General features: G+C 35.5%; 1 long non-coding RNA gene across 1 annotated transcript in view; it reads left to right on the top strand.

The window, feature by feature from the left end:
• Positions 1-436: 436 nt before the first annotated feature.
• Positions 437-17,636, top strand: part of LOC107750389 (uncharacterized) — an 18,276-nt gene continuing 1,076 nt past the window's right edge. Inside the window, exons 1-2 of the long non-coding RNA XR_001641140.1 lie at positions 437-447; positions 9,951-9,955. This is a non-coding gene — a long non-coding RNA (uncharacterized LOC107750389). The remainder of the gene's footprint in view (positions 448-9,950; positions 9,956-17,636) is intronic.

The raw sequence follows: 17,636 nt of genomic DNA, 5'->3' as shown, positions 1-17,636 counted from the left end.
CATGTTCACATTGTTGGTTATGGTCACATGACATGCAGGTAAACAAATAAAATATTTGTTTAGTATATGTTTTATTTTGATTGATTTTAAAATGTTTTATTTTAATTTAACATTTTTATAATTTAATTAATTATTAGCTTTTCATTAAACTCTCAAACCCCCTGCAGTTCCTTTACAAACCCCAGTCTGGGAAACCTTGACGTAATATAGTGTTGTTAATTACAGCAAATGGTAAATTTATATTTATATATATATATATATATATATCTATATATATATATATATAATTTTTCTTTTTTTTATATATCAATATGGTACAAGATAATCTTATTTAAATTGATGTGATAAAACAAGTTAGGTCAAAAGTGATCCAAAAGTAATCAGAAAGTCTCATTATATTACCTAAATTGTGTAATGTAATGGATTACGTTAACAACTACAATTTTTGTCATGTAATTTGGAATCAGTAATTAAATACAATTTATAAGTAATCTACTTAGCTCTGTGCATCTCCATCTGTGACTGAAATGATGATTAAGGAAACTTTACAGCTGAAGTAATTGACATTTTGTACAAAAAAGAAAAGAAAAAGAATTTAGGCGCTTTAAAAATATTTACCGTAAGATGCACATTTTTTGCTTTAATCCCTCAGGACCATTTACTTCTATTATCAGTGCTTTACTATTACATTTATTTAAGACGCATTGAAATTAGCCTATTCGAGGAAACAACATTATGCCCCAAATGCTCCATGACACTTCAATTTGAAGTGTGTTTGTTGAAGGTTTATGTACATTTTCAAACCTCCATCTCTCTCCATCTTCATTTCTCCCTTTCCCACAGCAACATAAACGGCAAATATGCTACAATCACGTAATGCACTCTCCTGCCAGCACTTTACATATGAGCTTGAAATGTTTCCATTGAGGGAATGTTTATTTTTATTGGTGTTCTTTATGGGAAAGGCCGGTGATGATTTTCAAATGCACTCATGTGATTTGTGGCCAGTGGTTTAGATTACAGCATGTGTGTGTGTCCGTGTGTGTGTAGAAGGATTTCTAGTGATGGAGAGCAGCTTTTTGTGAGCACCTCTTGCCCTGGCCTGCAGGTACGGGAACGACAGACACCTGGTATGTCAGCATGGAGCGGTCAGAGAATGACAGCGTCCAAACCGAAGGCTACATTTCCCTTTCCTGCATGCTAATTGAGAGAGCTGTGTCCCTCCATATCAACACATTTTAAAAGCTTCTTTGGAAAGTAGCTACAGTATCCGGAATGAACATTTGCATGCCATTTTTCAGAGTAAACTGCAGGTCTCTTGTGATCTGTATATGAGGGCATTAAACATGAATCAAGACCCGAGAGTTACAGCCTAATAAAAAGTCCATAAAGATTAGGTGCATTAGCACAGTAATATTCATCACAAACTTCTCATTCTCACTCAAGCAGGGAAAACTATCCCGTGGTTCTGCGGCACTCACATGTGGGTGCCGTTGAAAATGTTTACGCAGGATTTTTTCCCATCCCGACCACAAAAGAGGGCTCTCTTTGAGACCCTTAAACAAGGCTATCTAGCTGTGCTGCTAAATTAACCGCCTCTGTGTCGTTACTCATCGGCCTTGTATTAAAAGGACTAGAGGTGTCCAATTCAGTTTTATGCAGGGTTTTTTTTAGAAGTTGTGTGTATTTCAATTTTTAATGAGCTGAGAGCCTGGAAGGAAAAAATGAATTAACACAATGAAGAACAAGTGCCCTTCAGAGTTATATGTGTCTCTCTGTGTGTTTGTGAGTAATAGAGAAATGAAAAGAAAATGCACCCACACTGTTGTATTTTACCTGGCAGTGAAAGTGTTTTAGCCTGATGCAGGATCCGTGCTAGAACATTGTTATCAGTTTGTCAGGCTGCATATCAGAGGTGTAACAAACTAAAAGTAGCAGCTGCACTGACTTAGCTGCATTTTTCAGTAGCGTGACAGTAGCTCAGTTGTTTTAAAAATGAAGTAGGTTTTCCAGTAACAAGCACCGGGATGTGTAACTTGAGGGGTTATTTGGAATTTTTCCCCCCCCAACTAAATGTAACAGCTAAAACGAGTGGTTGTATTCTGTCATTGTTGTCTGAAAGAATGAGTGATTCATGGATTTGTGAGATACGATCACATTTCATATCTCACACAGCTATGACTTTAATATGAATCATTGTCTCAGTTCTGCTATATACAGTCTGTACACTACTTTAAGTTTATATTCTCATTTTTAGTCCTACTGACCTTATTTTATTTAACTAATACTTATTTTTTCATTATTTCGGTCACACTTTGCACAGGTTTCATTTGTGAACATTAGTTAACTACATTAGTTAACATGAAGTAACAATGCTTCTATTATTGATCTTAGTATATGTTAATGTCAATAATCGCTAATACGTTTCAAGATGAAAAGTTGTATCTTTTAACATTAATTACAGTAATGCAATGTCTAACAAACATCAACATTAACATGAACTATCAGTGATCATTACATTTTTACATCATTTATTAACCTCTGATGATGTTAGTTAATGCATTATCTAATGTTAACAAATGAGACCCTATTGTAAAGTGCTACCATTATTTCTCATGTTTATATTATCTTACCATTTTATCTACTATTTTATATATTTAATGTACAGTCTAAGGAGCTGATAACTGGGCTTACATTACACTGCAAGTTTTATTCTGCATATTACTTTGAGTGACAAATTAAAATCTTAAATCAATACAGTATGACTTTGAAATTGTGACATGTTTTTGGCAACTATGGCTTGATATCTCTTAATTGCAGTTTTCTCCTGATTCTTTCCTCTATAATGAAGCATTGGGGCATCAGATTGTTTGAATCAGTTTCTTTGTTAGTCATATACATATCTTCTCAATCTCAAGTGAAATTGAGATCTTATTTTGTACTAGATAAACACTGCTCTGTTTGCAAAAACAATGTAATTAAAATGTATTTTTAATTGTGTATGTGTGTGTGTGTGTGTGTGTGTGTGTTTATATATATGTATACAGTGGTGTGAAAAAGTTTTTGCCCCCTTCCTGTTTTTTTAATTGTTTGCATATTTGTCACACTTAAAAGATTCAGATCTTTCTTATTGTTGAATCATGAACACTTTGATCTTTGTGTAATATTAAAATTGGTTTGATGATCTGAATCTTTTAAGTGTGACAAATATGCAAAAAATTTAAAAAAAACAGGAAGGGGGCAAAAACCTTTTCACGGCACTGTATATATACACATTGCCTCCTTGAACGCTGCCTTCTGTTTGTTAGTAGCTTAGTTACAGTGGCTACTTTTTAAAATGAACAGCTTGACTGTAGTTGAACTAGTTTAAATGCTGAGTAGCTTGTATCTGGGAATCTACGGTTTCAAAGTAGCTGCTGCATATTAATGCTGTCATGTGGGTTCAATCTATATTGAGGGTTCATGGTAAGTTTGACTGGGCAGAATCAATGCACAGGCACATAAAAGCGAATGAAGAGCGCTGGGCTAAAATCTGCTGAGCACATAAAGCCTTCATTAAAATGAGCTGTTACCACACTTAATTAAATGTGGCGTTTGGTAATTTGGGAACATGATGGGTGCCATGAACCTAGCTCTTGTTTAATGACAGTCCGGTGGTTCATGCCTCCTGACTAACCCCAGTCCTATGGTATCTCTCTCTTTGAATGGCATGCTGGGAAAGACCAGGCTGAAACGGAGGAAAAGGGAAAAAAAGTTGCCGGAATTGCAGTTGTATTGATTTTGTCTGCACTATAATAATGTCTTCCTGGGGGCATTAAATCACTCTGATTGTTAGACTGTATATTTTATGAAGGGCACAAAGCCCCATCAGACCATGGGAAGGAGCGTGTGCATGTCTGAGTAGTTCAAGATATCCGCTATTTCCCCAGGTTGTCCTGAGCACATATAGGAGTCTCCTGTTGTAGATCTTTGAATATGAAGGGGAAGTTTCACTGTAAAGTACTAATCCAGAAGGTGATGCCAAAGTGGTTTTCGGTTAAACCTCTTCAAGATTAGCCCACCTTAGCCAAAATATTCAAAGTAGTTGGAAAAAGTGGCTTATATTATTCAGAGCACTATCTGCACTCGAAGGCTCGCGAGCACAAATGTTTTTAACGTATAAATCCGACGAGATTTGTAAACAAAATCAATATGCATCATGCGAGTTGGAGAGTACGTGAGCGAGAGATGAGTAAACACTGTGCTCAACTTCCAGAAAATACCAAAGTGCAAAGTTTAATGAAGTAGAAGATCGTTTTTAAATGTGCTGAACAGTTATTTGAATTTCTTGTTGCTTTGCAGATAATTGTGTTTATGTGTGGATGGGAGAGGAAACGCTAATGCATGTACTGTATGGCTAAATCTAAACGCAAATTATTGAATTTTAATGCTCATAGTGAGACAAATATAGAAGTGAATTATTTGACGACACATCCCACTTGCTTTGTTTCTCTTTGCCTTTCATAATCAGTTAGTGAACTTGTGTTCCCTGACATTCATGTGGCATTTGTTTTTCACAATGTGATCTTCAGAAGTTTATTGGGGATTTTTAATGTTTGATTTTGTTCAATTTCACAACGTCACAGTAGCCATTCTTGTCAAGTGAACCATTTTTAGGAAGTTGTAAGCAATTAAATTCTCTGTTCAGGGCATCTATTAACAAATGGCCATTCGTTTTATCCCATTCCTTTAAACTTTCCACTCTCATTGACAGAAATTGACTGCTGGGCCAGTAGCTTCTCAAACTCAAGCAATCATTCATTCCTTTGCCAGTCAACCTCTGACAGCAGTAAATAACTTAAGATAAGGCAAGAACGTGCCTGACCAATATCAGTGCTTCTCCCAGAGAAAACGGGTCTTTGCAGTTCTGGGAGGTCTGAATAAATCAGTCATTTTTTATGTGTTTTGATGTGGAAGTGTACAATAAATCATGCTCCCTACAGAGATAACAATTATCATTATAAAACATTGTCACTTACCATAAAATATGCAAAGGCCAGGGCGTGTAACAAAGAATTGTGATGGAGTGAAACACATGACCACCACCTTTTTGAGATGACAGCAGTTGTAAGTCTTGTTGTCAGAATGTAGAATTTAGAGATGCACCAATATTAATCTTCTATTCTAATTTGTCTAAATAAATTCTAACACTAAAAAATAAAATCTGTTATTTTACATTAGTGGATGTAGGCATCAATGCATTATAGTGTACAGTATGAAGATTTAATAAAGATTACACTTGAACAGTGTTATTAAATGATTCGTTTTTAAGGTTAACCTTAAGTCAGCGCTGGATGAGAGCAAAGTTACTTCACAGTAAATGTGAAAATAAAGACATGAACATGAACAATTAAGTACCCAATATTGATATATTTGAAAATTAAATGTTTTGTAGTACTCCTCATTTTAATTTACGTTCATGCATTTGGCAGACACTTTGATCCAAAGCAGCTCAGGGTGCACATTTTTATCAGTATATGCATTTCCTGGGAATCGAACCCATAATCTTGGCATTGCTATCAGCGCTAGCTGTTTGAGATTAGATGTTAAGTGTTTGCTAACATCACCCAATTTCAATATATTGTGCGTTCCTAATAGAAGCTTAATTATTTTGAACAGTGAATTTGATTAAATTTTTTCACAAATAGTAAACACATGTTTATGTTATCAATTAGTGTCACAGTTGGGGAGGTGGTAATAGCAGCGCTCTTTATACTTGACTTTAATTTATACATTTTAGAAAGAAGATTTCAAAGCAACTTTTGTAGCTGAAAAATATTTGAATATTATATCAAGTTTGAGATATACCATGCAAAAATCAAACATAAAAACTAAATTTATGAATGACTCCCTGCTGCATGTAATACTAGTTGGTACCAGCTTGTACAGTTTCCTTTATAACAATCTCCTCTCCATTCGTATTCTTGAACTGCTTTGCATATTACACCAGTTAACAGGCTAAAAGTGGACATCTTCAGGCAATATACTAAAGATCCATTAGTAGGCACTAGGCAGTACAGTAAATGTCAACTGAATTTGTGTGATACTACGATGCATTGCTTGTGTTACATCATGTTTTTCACTCTGCAGATCTATGCATTACTACAGTATGGATTATGGATTCATATACATGGCACAAAATAGATGGGAACGTGAAGAATATCGATAATACTTATTGGTTTTCTGAGACTGATTGGTTCCCATGGTGGAAGACTGATTTTCCCTTGGAGCCTCCAGTCCTTCTGGTATTTTTTTTTCTTTTTTCTACAGACTGATATGACTGGGGCTGTAGGCCCACCCTAGGCTTTTTGGTAATTAATACTGTGAAACAAGAAAATACTCTGACTCTCTTTATGGTGAGAAATCACGTGTCTAGTCACCTGCTGTGATATTAGATAATTATGTACTGAAGCTTTGATACTAAAAAAATTATTGTGTGAAGGTTTGTGTTAAGTATTTAATATTTTGTCTTATTTTTATTCATTTTAAATTACTTATAGCAATTTTGCATACTGGCATTTTACTGGCCAGTATGACAGGAAGTACATTTGCTGTTCTAGTTCAAATATTCTTTGAATTTATTTTAATTCCACTTTGTTATATTCAAATTTCAGTTGAAATTCTTCATCTTGTTTGATACCTCAACTCAAAATAAGGAATCTAACTGGAATGTAGAAAACATTCTCAAGTTCTCTTTTGAATGGCACACCACCCTGGAGTGAACATAGTTTTAAACATATTTGGAAATAGACTATTCATTAATGTATATTGCCATTAAAAAATATGGGGTCATTAAAATTTGATGAATGTTTTTGAAATATGTCTCTTATGCTCACCCAGGTCACATGTATTTGATCCAAAATACAGCACAATTGCATTTATATGTTATACTGTGAAAATATTATTACAATTTAAAATAAAGTTTTTTTATTATTTAAATATATTTTAAAATGTAATTTATTTCTATATTTCTATGGTGGCATAACAGGCATCACTGTTACATGATCCTTCAGAAATTATTCTAATATGCTGATGTGGTGATTCTTTTTTCAGGATTCCTTTATATTCTTATAGAAAACAGAAATCTCCTGTGACTGTCACGGAAACCCCTGCCTCACCAGCCGAATCAGCCTCCTACACCCGCTCACAATCACCTGATTACTGATCACGGACACCTGCACCCACTTACCACACCACTCAAATACTCACTCACCTCATTCACACATCGACTGGTCTCAAGGTTGCAAGCTTCTCTGTCCTGGTTCCTCGCCTTCCGATCTGCCTGTTCCCCTCGGATTCCTCAATTCTCGGCCGGAGGACTGTAGTGCCGACCCAGATAAGACTTTGTTTTGCTTCCATTACTCCCTCTGTTGAACTCTTTTCTGTTGGAAGCCTCTCCTAAGTTCCTTTTATTAAACTCGCTAACTTACGTTTACCTGCCTGTCTGCCTCTTTGTCCCGGTTGTGACAGTGACATAATAACTGTCTTTTTGATCATTTTCTTGCCTTTTTCTTTACTTGCTGAATCTTTCTGACCCCAAACCTTTGAACGTTAGTGTAGACGTACAAATTTAGCGCCTTAAATTTTGTTGAAGAAAATGATGATCGATTTAACAAACCTTCCACAGCTGAATAAAGAGACAGTGAGAGAAGAGTTGCAGGCTGAACAGTGTTTGATCTATATAGTGTTTGATATATTCTGAGGTCAGGGTCTAACAGTGAGCTCCGGTGGCCAAACTCTGCCAGCACTTTAATCTCTCCTCACACACTGAGTGCTCGACCCTCCCTGCTCCTAATTGGTGTTTTGCTCTTTGCCTCGGGCCAACAAATTGACTAACTGACCTGCAAAAAATTGTGGCCACTGGTCTCCAGTTTTTCCAAAAGCAGAACATTTTGGGAGCCAGACATCACGTTTATATGTGCAGACAGGAGAACCCTTGGCCTATTTTCATTTTTCACCCCCGTCAACTCTAATAGTACTCTTGGCCAGCCTTGACGGATGAACATAAGGTTTGCCGGGTATTTATTTAGTGCTTGTTTGTGATTGCCTTCAGATATTTAGTTTAGAGGACACTCTCTGCAATATCTTTTTAAAACGGGATGTCAAAACTTGCATCCAGATGAAAGAAAGCAATTTTATGATCTCACTCCAAATATGAAGTACATTTGCCTTACAGCCACTTTCATCTCCATCTCAATGTCATGGAAGAGCTGTTTGTCCAGCAATAGCCACGTGGCTCAGTGTTTGCTGAGATTTGCTTTTTTTCTGTCTCCCTGCAATGACTTGACATTGATACATTGGTGCTTGCCAGAGGCAGAACCTACCAGACAAATATGCAGGAATGTGTGAATGTTGACCGACGAATATTAAATTGGTCTTGTCTTTTAGCGTGTGTAACACTTAAGTAAACAAACATGTACGTCAGATCACTGTAATAGAAATGATAAGAACTGTAATTAAACAGTATGTTACCATATTTGGAAACTCTGATCCCTATGTGTGTGTGTGTGCTTGTATGATACTGTATATGCTCACCAAGACTGCATTTATTCAATCTAAAATACAGTAAAAACAGTAATATTGTGAAATATTCTATATATTTAATTTCTATATATTTATTTCTATTTTAATATATTTTAAAAGGCAGCAGATTTTTGCACTAAGTGTAAATAGCGATAGATGCTATTTACTCTAAGTGCTTAGCGATAGATGCTATTTACACTAAGTGCAAATAGCAATGGATTCAATTTACACAAAGTGAAAATAGCAGTATTTTCTTAGTGATATGCTATTTTACACTACGTGCAAATAGCCATAGCTTCTATTTACACTATGTAAAAATATCAGTATTTATTGTAGTACATTATAAAACAGTATGCAATAATAACGTATTGAGTGTGAATTATAAGTTTTATTAAAATTATTAAATGAATACTGACTTACTGGGAACAATAAAGCCCTCCCTACAGTTAACCCTACCCGATACTTCATTTTCAAACTTTCAATTGTTTTCCTTCCTTTTTATTGAAAATAAATGCTTTTCCGATGTGATATGAGATGTGAAAAGGAAAAAGAACAAGTTTGGCAAAAGGCGGATTCGAACTTGGGTTGATTGCGTCAAAAAGCCTGGGCTGCACATTTTACCACTTACACCACTGGAGTTGTCAAATACAGCTGTCTTTTGTATTGTTGACTACCCCAATCACACGTTGGTGGGTGGAGTTAGTGTAAATAGCCTCTGTCAACAAGTCGGGTTATTTGCACTTAGTGTAAATAGACACTCCGATTTATTCCTGTCAAAACTGAATTCTCAGCCATTACTCCAGTCTTATTTTTGTGGAAACTGTGATTCTTTTTTTCAGGATTCTTTGATGAATAGAAAGATCAATGAACAGCATTTATTTGAAATAGGAATCTTTGGTAACATTATAAATGTCTTCACAGTTACTTTTGATCAATTTGATGTGTCCTTGATAAATAAAAGTTTTAATTTCTTTTTCTTTTTTAAAGATATCTTATTTACCCCAAAGTTTTTAATGGTAGAGTGTCACGGTTTCCACAAAAACATTAAGCAGAAAAAAACTAATGATCAAATATATATTAATATATTCACCTCATTCATAGGGCTGTACTGTGCAGACAAGAAAGTGGCAGTAACTAACTAACTTCAAAAGTTTGGGATCAGTAAGATTTTTTTAACATAAAAAAAAAATATATATATATAAATTATACAGGCCTATTAATATTATTTTTTATTTTAATTAATATTAATATTTTTTATCAAATGAATGCAACCTTGATAAGCATAAGAGACGACTTTCAAAAACATTAAAAATCTTACTAATTCCAAATTTTTAATATTTACCTTTATTCATAGGGCAGTACTGAGCAGACAGGCAAGTGACAATAAGTCCAGGTTCTCTACCAATTACTTAGAATCAGAATCAGAATCAGAATCAGAATTAGCTTTATTCGCCAGGTGTGTGCAAACACACCAGGAATTTGTTGCGTTTTTTTTTAAAGGTGCTCCTGGTACATACATACATGCATACATACATACATATCTGACATGAGAAAAAACAAAACAAAAACAAACATTTAAATAGTAAAAATTACAAGTCCTGAAGACTGGGCAGGTGCACACCAATGATTCTTTCTGCTGTCCTAACAGTTCGTTGCAGTCTTCTTGTATCTGATTTGCTGGCTGACCCAAACCAGACAGTTATAGAAGAGCACAGAACCGACTCAATAATAGCGGAGTAAAACTGTGTTATCTGTGCCTTACTTACTGTGGTTTCGCAAATTTTTGTTCTCAATCAAGAAATAATCCTATTAATTTGAGTATTCTTAGAAAATAAAATTGTGTTAAGAACATAGGGTTACAAAGCTAATAATTGAATCTGTTCCCCTCACACTCTTTATGCCATTCACAATGCTTTATAGGGGAATGTGAACAGTTTGGGCTTAGAAAAGGGGTCCAAAACAGTTCAGATACCCTGTGCCTGACACTGTACAGGAAAATTACTAGTGAAACTCTAAACAAGAAAGAATCCATGCAATATGTGTTTTTTTATTTCCACAAAGCACTCTTCGTAATGCAGGATCAAATGAACTGGCATCTGTAAACACAAACACATGTCAGATCACTGGTATCCAATGACTACCAAGAGAAAAAAGAACGGGAAAGAATGAGTGCTTGTTTCCTCCACAAATAACATCAAATGTAAGACAAAGACAGTAATCTCCCTATATGCAGAGAGCAACCCAAAGTGCTCTTATACGGCTAAAAATACAAATGCGCAAATCTTATCCTAAACAGATCCTCTAACCCCACAGACTGTGTATCTTCCACTTTGCATTTCCAAAAGCCATGAAAGCTGCCTATTCTGGTCTTGAAACAGGGATATATTTGAAATGTAGTCCTGCTGGCGAGACCGAAAGTGCAGCTGCACAAACAGTGCATTATTTCTCATTCCCTCTTTTCTGTCTGGTTACTCACCGGCTCCCACTGGACACCGATAGTGCTTAGTCACACCCTCGTGTAGCTACGCTAATTAGCCTCACCATAGCAACTGCATCTTAGTGATAACAAACCTCTTATTGAGGACTCCCACAAATTTACAGTTCTCGTGTTTCTTTTTTAGCTCCATTCTTTCATCCCGACATTGTAGGAGTCGATATCCGCTGTTCATGAAAACCCAGAATCCCTCTGGGTGATGTGGGAGAAAATTGCTTTGTGTTGTCCTATCCTGTTGCTTAACGAAGAGTGTGCTTGTATAACGTGAGGACTCTTGGAACAGTTAAAAAAAAAAGTTATTTTATGCGTGCATGTTTACAAATTAACCAACGTAATACATAGGCTACAGTGTTTTTGTTTAATTCTCAATTTAGGTATTCAGGAACATACAGCTCTATAATCCTTCCTCTGATTACGCGTAATTCCCAACTCAACTATTTAGGCTTATTTCTTCCCGAAATGTGTTGCATTAAAATTCTAGCAAAATCGCTGAAGTGCACAATGCAAAAGAGGCTTGAATGAAGTTATTACTTTGTCCACATCGTGAGTAGTTTGTCTCATGGCTGTACCCTTGACTGCTCTGCATCAAACAATCCTGACACACAAAACTCAATGCTGCTCCAAATTTATTGCAGCCTAAGGGATCATTTAGGCAGTACACATGGAGAGTTTTTAAACCATTTTAAAAAATGATGTCACTTTTACTTTGTTCACTAGAGACAACACTAAAGTGGCTCTTAAACTGTCAAACATCCCATGATGCTCTGTTTTTCACAATGATAAGTAACTGTGCTTTGAGTGTTACAAATGTTTATGAAGAAAAAGGCTTTTTTTTTTCTGTGGAGCTGAAAATCTGAAACAAATATTGTATCCTAATGCCATTAACATTCAGAACTGTGAATTTAAACAATTGAAATGTGAAGAATGCTTATAAATGAGCTTATTTTGGCTTCTGAATGGAATACTACTTTACAGCTTACTGAACACTGCATAGTATATTCCAGTCACACTTTAATTTAAGGTCCATTAACTACGAGCTTTGCCTCAATAAAATCCTAATTTGCTGCTTATTAATAGTTAGTAAAGTAGTTGTTAAATTAATGTATTGGGTAGGATTAGGGATGTAGAATATGGACAAACAGAATATGTGCTTTAAGTACTACTAATAAACTGCCAGTATGTTAATAATAGGCATGCTAATAAGAAACTAGTTAATACTGAGAATTGGTCCCTATACTAAAGTGTTACCACATTTTTAATAGAAAAATTCAGTATGCTTCATTATACTGGGCATTTTGTCAAATGTACAGTACTGTAGTAGGTCTTTATGAAAGCCCATTTCTGCCTTCTTCAATTTATTCTAATTATTCTGACCGTTTTCTTGCAATTCTGAGTTTATATCTATTGTTATTATTGTTATTTTCTTAGAATTATGGGTTTACAATTCAGTTTTTTTTTCTTACCATGCAAAATCAAAAAATCAAAAATAATTGCGACCTTTTCTAATTCTCATAATTAGGGCCTGAGCACCAATGGTGCGAGAAATGCTCTGTTTATTATTCTGACTTTTTTTCCCCCTTGCAATTGCAAGTCACAGTGTATCTCACAATTCTGAGTTTATATTTAGAATTCAGAACTTCGAGGAAAACTCTGAATTGCGAGATATAAACTAAAATGTCAAAACTGTGAGATAAAAAGTTGCAGTTATGTGGAGGGAATAAGCTTTCATGGCATACAGAAAATTCTTTTAATTTATTAAAAAAAAATTATTTTGTACCTTTTTCTTTTATTTTCCCTTTCATTTCTCAGTTTATTTTTGCATTGTCTGTTTTAATACCTTAGGCTTGGGCAATATTGTAAATGCTAACAAAGCATTTTGCCTCTGACTCCACAGCAGAAATAAGAGTAGCATGTTAGTATGCTACTCCGAACATAGCGTTTGTTGCTGGTTATTATGCTGGAAAGACCAGGGGTGTCAGGATTTGGCTGGTTATCATCAAGGAGGCCTATAATGCCCAGAGAAAACCATCCGTATTCCCATTCAACTGCCACAGCCTGTAATATTATACCTATAATAATGAAATATGTGCAATTATATATGTTGCTTGTAATAATAATATAATAATAATTATATTATTTTGCAATAATACAGGGCTACTTTCGAAGAAACAGGCTTTTTTTTTTTTTCGTTTGCTGAATGGTGCTGTTACAGCATCTACCAGCAGGGCTTGATTGCTTATGCTAGCCAGCCAAAACTTGACCTTCTTAGTAGTTGCCAATCCTGTCTCATACACCAATGAGAGAGATTTTCTAATTATTGCAATCAGTGACTGGCAGCTGCATTGGTGTGGAGGCAAAGCTTTAAAACGCCACTTGGTGATTCAGATTAAGGAGTGGGAATGCACATGAAGGCTGGTGGATTAAATAGCTGGTGTTCTGATTGTTGCATTTCCCTCATCCTTGATTTTTCTTTATTTGTCATATTTTATAATTGCTATTCTTCCTGTTTGCTCGCATACTGCTGCTGCACATGATGTGTTTGTTTTGAACTTTATGTAGCTCTGTAGTAGTGGGTGTTGTGCTACTGTGACAGCTTAAAGACAAGGCTTGACTTATTTTAATGAGCATTTATTTTCTCACTTGTTTATGTTCTTTTGTTGTGAACCACCACAGCGCCTGTGCAGGTCATAATAAATTGCCATTTGATGGTAAAACATGTTGAACTTTAGTAACACAAAGACTTCAGATTGGTTCTTGCCCTTTAAACTTAGAAAAATGTGTTTTTATGCCTAGAAGTTTAAGTATTGGCTATTACCAAGTGTTCCTGCGACAAAAACAAGCTTATTTTCAGGAAAGATTTATATTTTCCAATCTCAGACATTAGCCACATCATATCAGACCAATGTACCTTCATATAGGACACGCTGCTTTTATCGAATTCTTATTTAATGTCTCGGACAGGTCCATGTGTTACTTCCTGTAGTCATTTCCTGAGGATTTGCAGTGGCTCTTTGTCATATTTTACATAGACACCAATTTGGAGAGTTGATTATGAGGGATGTGTTAAGACAAGCTTTTATTCCTGCTCTGAGGTTATTAAATTGAACAAACACTGTAGTCTGATTATTCGACCGTAACCCCCAGAAGCCAAAATCACATCAGTTGGGCATTACATATTCTTCATCTATTGTTGTCTAAATTTAATAGATTGGAAAAGCTGTCGCAATCTGTGGATCCATTAGCGCCGTAATCAAAATTTCAGAGCCATAAAACGCAGTTTAAGGATGTGTGAATGACAGCTAACACACTATTCGTACTATTGTAGATGTTTAAAACGCCTATGTTTTTCCTGTCACCAGCTTAAAATGAATGGTTCTGTTTTTGTCCAACCAGGTGTGAAATTACTGTTGTATTTGGCAGTGGTGTATGTGGGTTAATTTACTCTCTGTAGCTTTCAGACTCCCATAGGTCCTCTCTTACATGTGTTCAGCTGTGGAATAGGCTGACGGTTGTAGAGTTGCAACTTTAATAGCCTTATTGAAAGCGAGGGATGTTGTCTGCGGCAGGCCGAGGGTGCATCGTTGCGAAGGGAACGGAAAGCTTTTGGTGATGAATGCGTTCATTGGGTTCCCGCGTTACAGCACGGACATGCTGGCTCTGACATGAAAAGGCTAAAAATGCCATATCGAACCATTTCTTACAGAGCGCGAGTAATCTTTTCCTTAAAGCGAGCTAGTCATTTAACATCCCGCTACAGTGCACCTCTTCTGGGAAGTAATCTCTTTTGGCTGCTCTCTACGCACCCGAGACAATTTCAAGTGTTTGTTGCGAAGCCTTCGGTGCTGGCTTTGTGATGAGCCGTTGAGTTCTGGATCCCTTTTCATCTATAAATCATTTAGTCATCTGCGGGTTGCAGACTTTTGCAAACAGCAGGCTAGCATGCAAGGGAAGCAATCAGCACAAACAGGCATGTTGCCATGGCTGTCTGTGATAATTGTTTTATGAAATGTGATGCTCCCCTTCTTTATGACAGTCTCCTAAATGCCATCAGAAGAACAAGAAGTGGAGGCTGCCCAGGTACCTGGAGCTCTACCAAACACTTTGACCACCCTCTGCAGTCATAAAGAGAGGGAGATAGGGATGCTAAGCTCTTTCTCAATGGATTAATATTTAGCTGGTTTCTTTCTTTCTTTCTTTCTTTCTTTCTTTCTAAAGCACTTTCACACAACTACCGGTTGATCCAAAGTGCTGTACAACACAGCTAAAATAAAACAAATTAGAAACCACAAACAGCAAAACACAATATAACAATACAGTTGACATGGCTAGATAACAGCTACTTACAAAAGATGCTGCTGCACATGATGTGTTTTTTAGCATGGATCCTGGTCATCAGGAACCAACATACCTTCCTCTATTGACAGTCATTAAAATGTATTTATTTATTTATTTTTGTATTAATATTGTGACTACAAAATTTTCTACAAGCATTTTCTGTTTTTTTATTTAATTAAATAATAATAATAATAATTCTGCAAAACTCCCACATTTTCTACAAGCATTTTTTAAAAATGTTTTATTTTATTTTATTCTGCAAGGGCACACTAAATTGACCAAAAGTTTATTTTTGTATTAATATTGTGACTACAAAATTTTCTACAAGCATTTTCTGTTTTTTTATTTAATTAAATAATAATAATAATAATTCTGCAAAACTCCCACATTTTCTACAAGCATTTTTTAAAATGTTTTATTTTATTTTATTCTGCAAGGGTACACTAAATTGATCAAAAGCGACAGTAAATCAATTTACTATAATGTTACATAAGATTATTATGTCAAATAAATGCTGTTTTTAAATTTTTCTTCAAAATTCCTAAAGAAATATCTGAGTTTCCACAAAAATATTAAGCAGCACAACAGTTTTCAACATTGATGATAATAAGAAATGTTTCTTGAGCAGCAAATCATCATATTAAAATGATTTCTGAATGTGACATTTCTGAATGTTTGTTATATGACACTAAAACTGGAGTAATGGATGCTGAAAATTCAACTTTGCCATCACTGATATAAAAATACCTTTTAAAATAAAATATAAAATATTTTCAATTTTAATAATTTTCCAAACATTATTGTTTTTACTGATCAAATATCAGTCTTGGTTAGACTCTTGAATGGTACATTTCAGTAAATTTCTTAATAGTGCCTGGTTTAAAAAGAAAAAGAAAAAAAAAATATATTTTTCATATATTATTTTAAATTTCTCTAGTCATATCAGTTTTAAATGAGCTTTTGTTAGTTTTCACACTTTCAATTTAGCTTTTTAGTTAGGGCTGTTAAAGACTTGTATCTTTAAATGTTGATCAGGATTCCTTTCTCAGCACAGTTTAGTGTTCTTGCTAGTGACACTTTCGTGTTTAAAGCAAATGAGCCGTGATGGTTTTATAATATACCATATATCAAAAACCACAACTAAAATTAATTTGTGGCCATGGATATGAATGCTAACAGATAGCTTTTTCCACATATTATAGACCCACTTGGTCTTTCCAGTTAAACCTTCACACAAACACATGCAGGGGCACGTCCTGCGCAGTGCAGTTACGCAATAAATCAAAATCTGTAGCAGGTTCAAAACCACATCCACGCATATCCTCAAATACTAGAGCGGATAAAGGAGGTCCTGTTTCAGATCAGTAGCGTGGTATTTGTTTTCGTCCTGAATACTGCCTTTGTGGTGCTTCTATTATGAATGCTTGACTGCACAAAATACTCAGCATACTGTAAATGCCTCCAATATCAGTCTGTGTGGATTGTGTATTGAGATTTCCATTCGGCTGCGTGTTCCTACAGGCGGTATCCCCGGGGAGAGCAAGTCGATTGCAGGGGGTCCCCGGGGCAAAAGCTTCAAGCCTCCAGCGCAAGAACAGATTAAGTCCAAGATGGAATTTCTGATTTGTTTACTCTGTCTTTTTTTTTTTTTCTGTTTCGCAAGTGCAAAAGTCCTTACTGCTGTTCCAGTCCTCAGCATTGCTCCAGGCCATTTAATGCTGCAAAGTGCATTTCAGAACTTTTTATTGGGCATCATTTTCGTTTGCGTTTCATTTTTAGCCGTGAAAGAGGTTGTTGGCAAGTGTTGCTGATAAACATTGAAGCGTCTGCTCTTTTAATACATAACTGAAAGTTCATTCATAGATTAAAAAACATGACAAGCTATTTGTATCTAACTAATATTTTAATCTGCAGAGTAAACCAACTAAAATTTTTGTAAACAACTCACAGGAGTATTTTTTCTGTTCCATACTTTAGTGAGCTGCCAACCTAGGCTGTGCTTTGAAGCATCATAAGCACAAAACACTAGGCAATAAACATTAATGACCTTATTTTGGCCAAATTCAAAGGTGCAACACATACTTAATTAAGAAGGCAGTCCCATAATGCACTGTAACAACCTGAATGAAAACGTTATGCAAGATGGCAAACCAGCATATGCTGGTTAGGTATGTTTTGAAGCTGGGATGCTGGTTTGAGTTGGTTCTTTGCTGGTTTATGCTGGTCCTTTGCTGGTATAAGCTGG

Source organism: Sinocyclocheilus rhinocerous, unplaced genomic scaffold, assembly GCF_001515625.1.
Source record: "Sinocyclocheilus rhinocerous isolate Xijiao unplaced genomic scaffold, SAMN03320098_v1.1 scaffold1053, whole genome shotgun sequence".
NCBI lineage: Eukaryota > Metazoa > Chordata > Actinopteri > Cypriniformes > Cyprinidae > Sinocyclocheilus > Sinocyclocheilus rhinocerous.
This window is presented reverse-complemented; position numbering and strand designations above follow the sequence as displayed.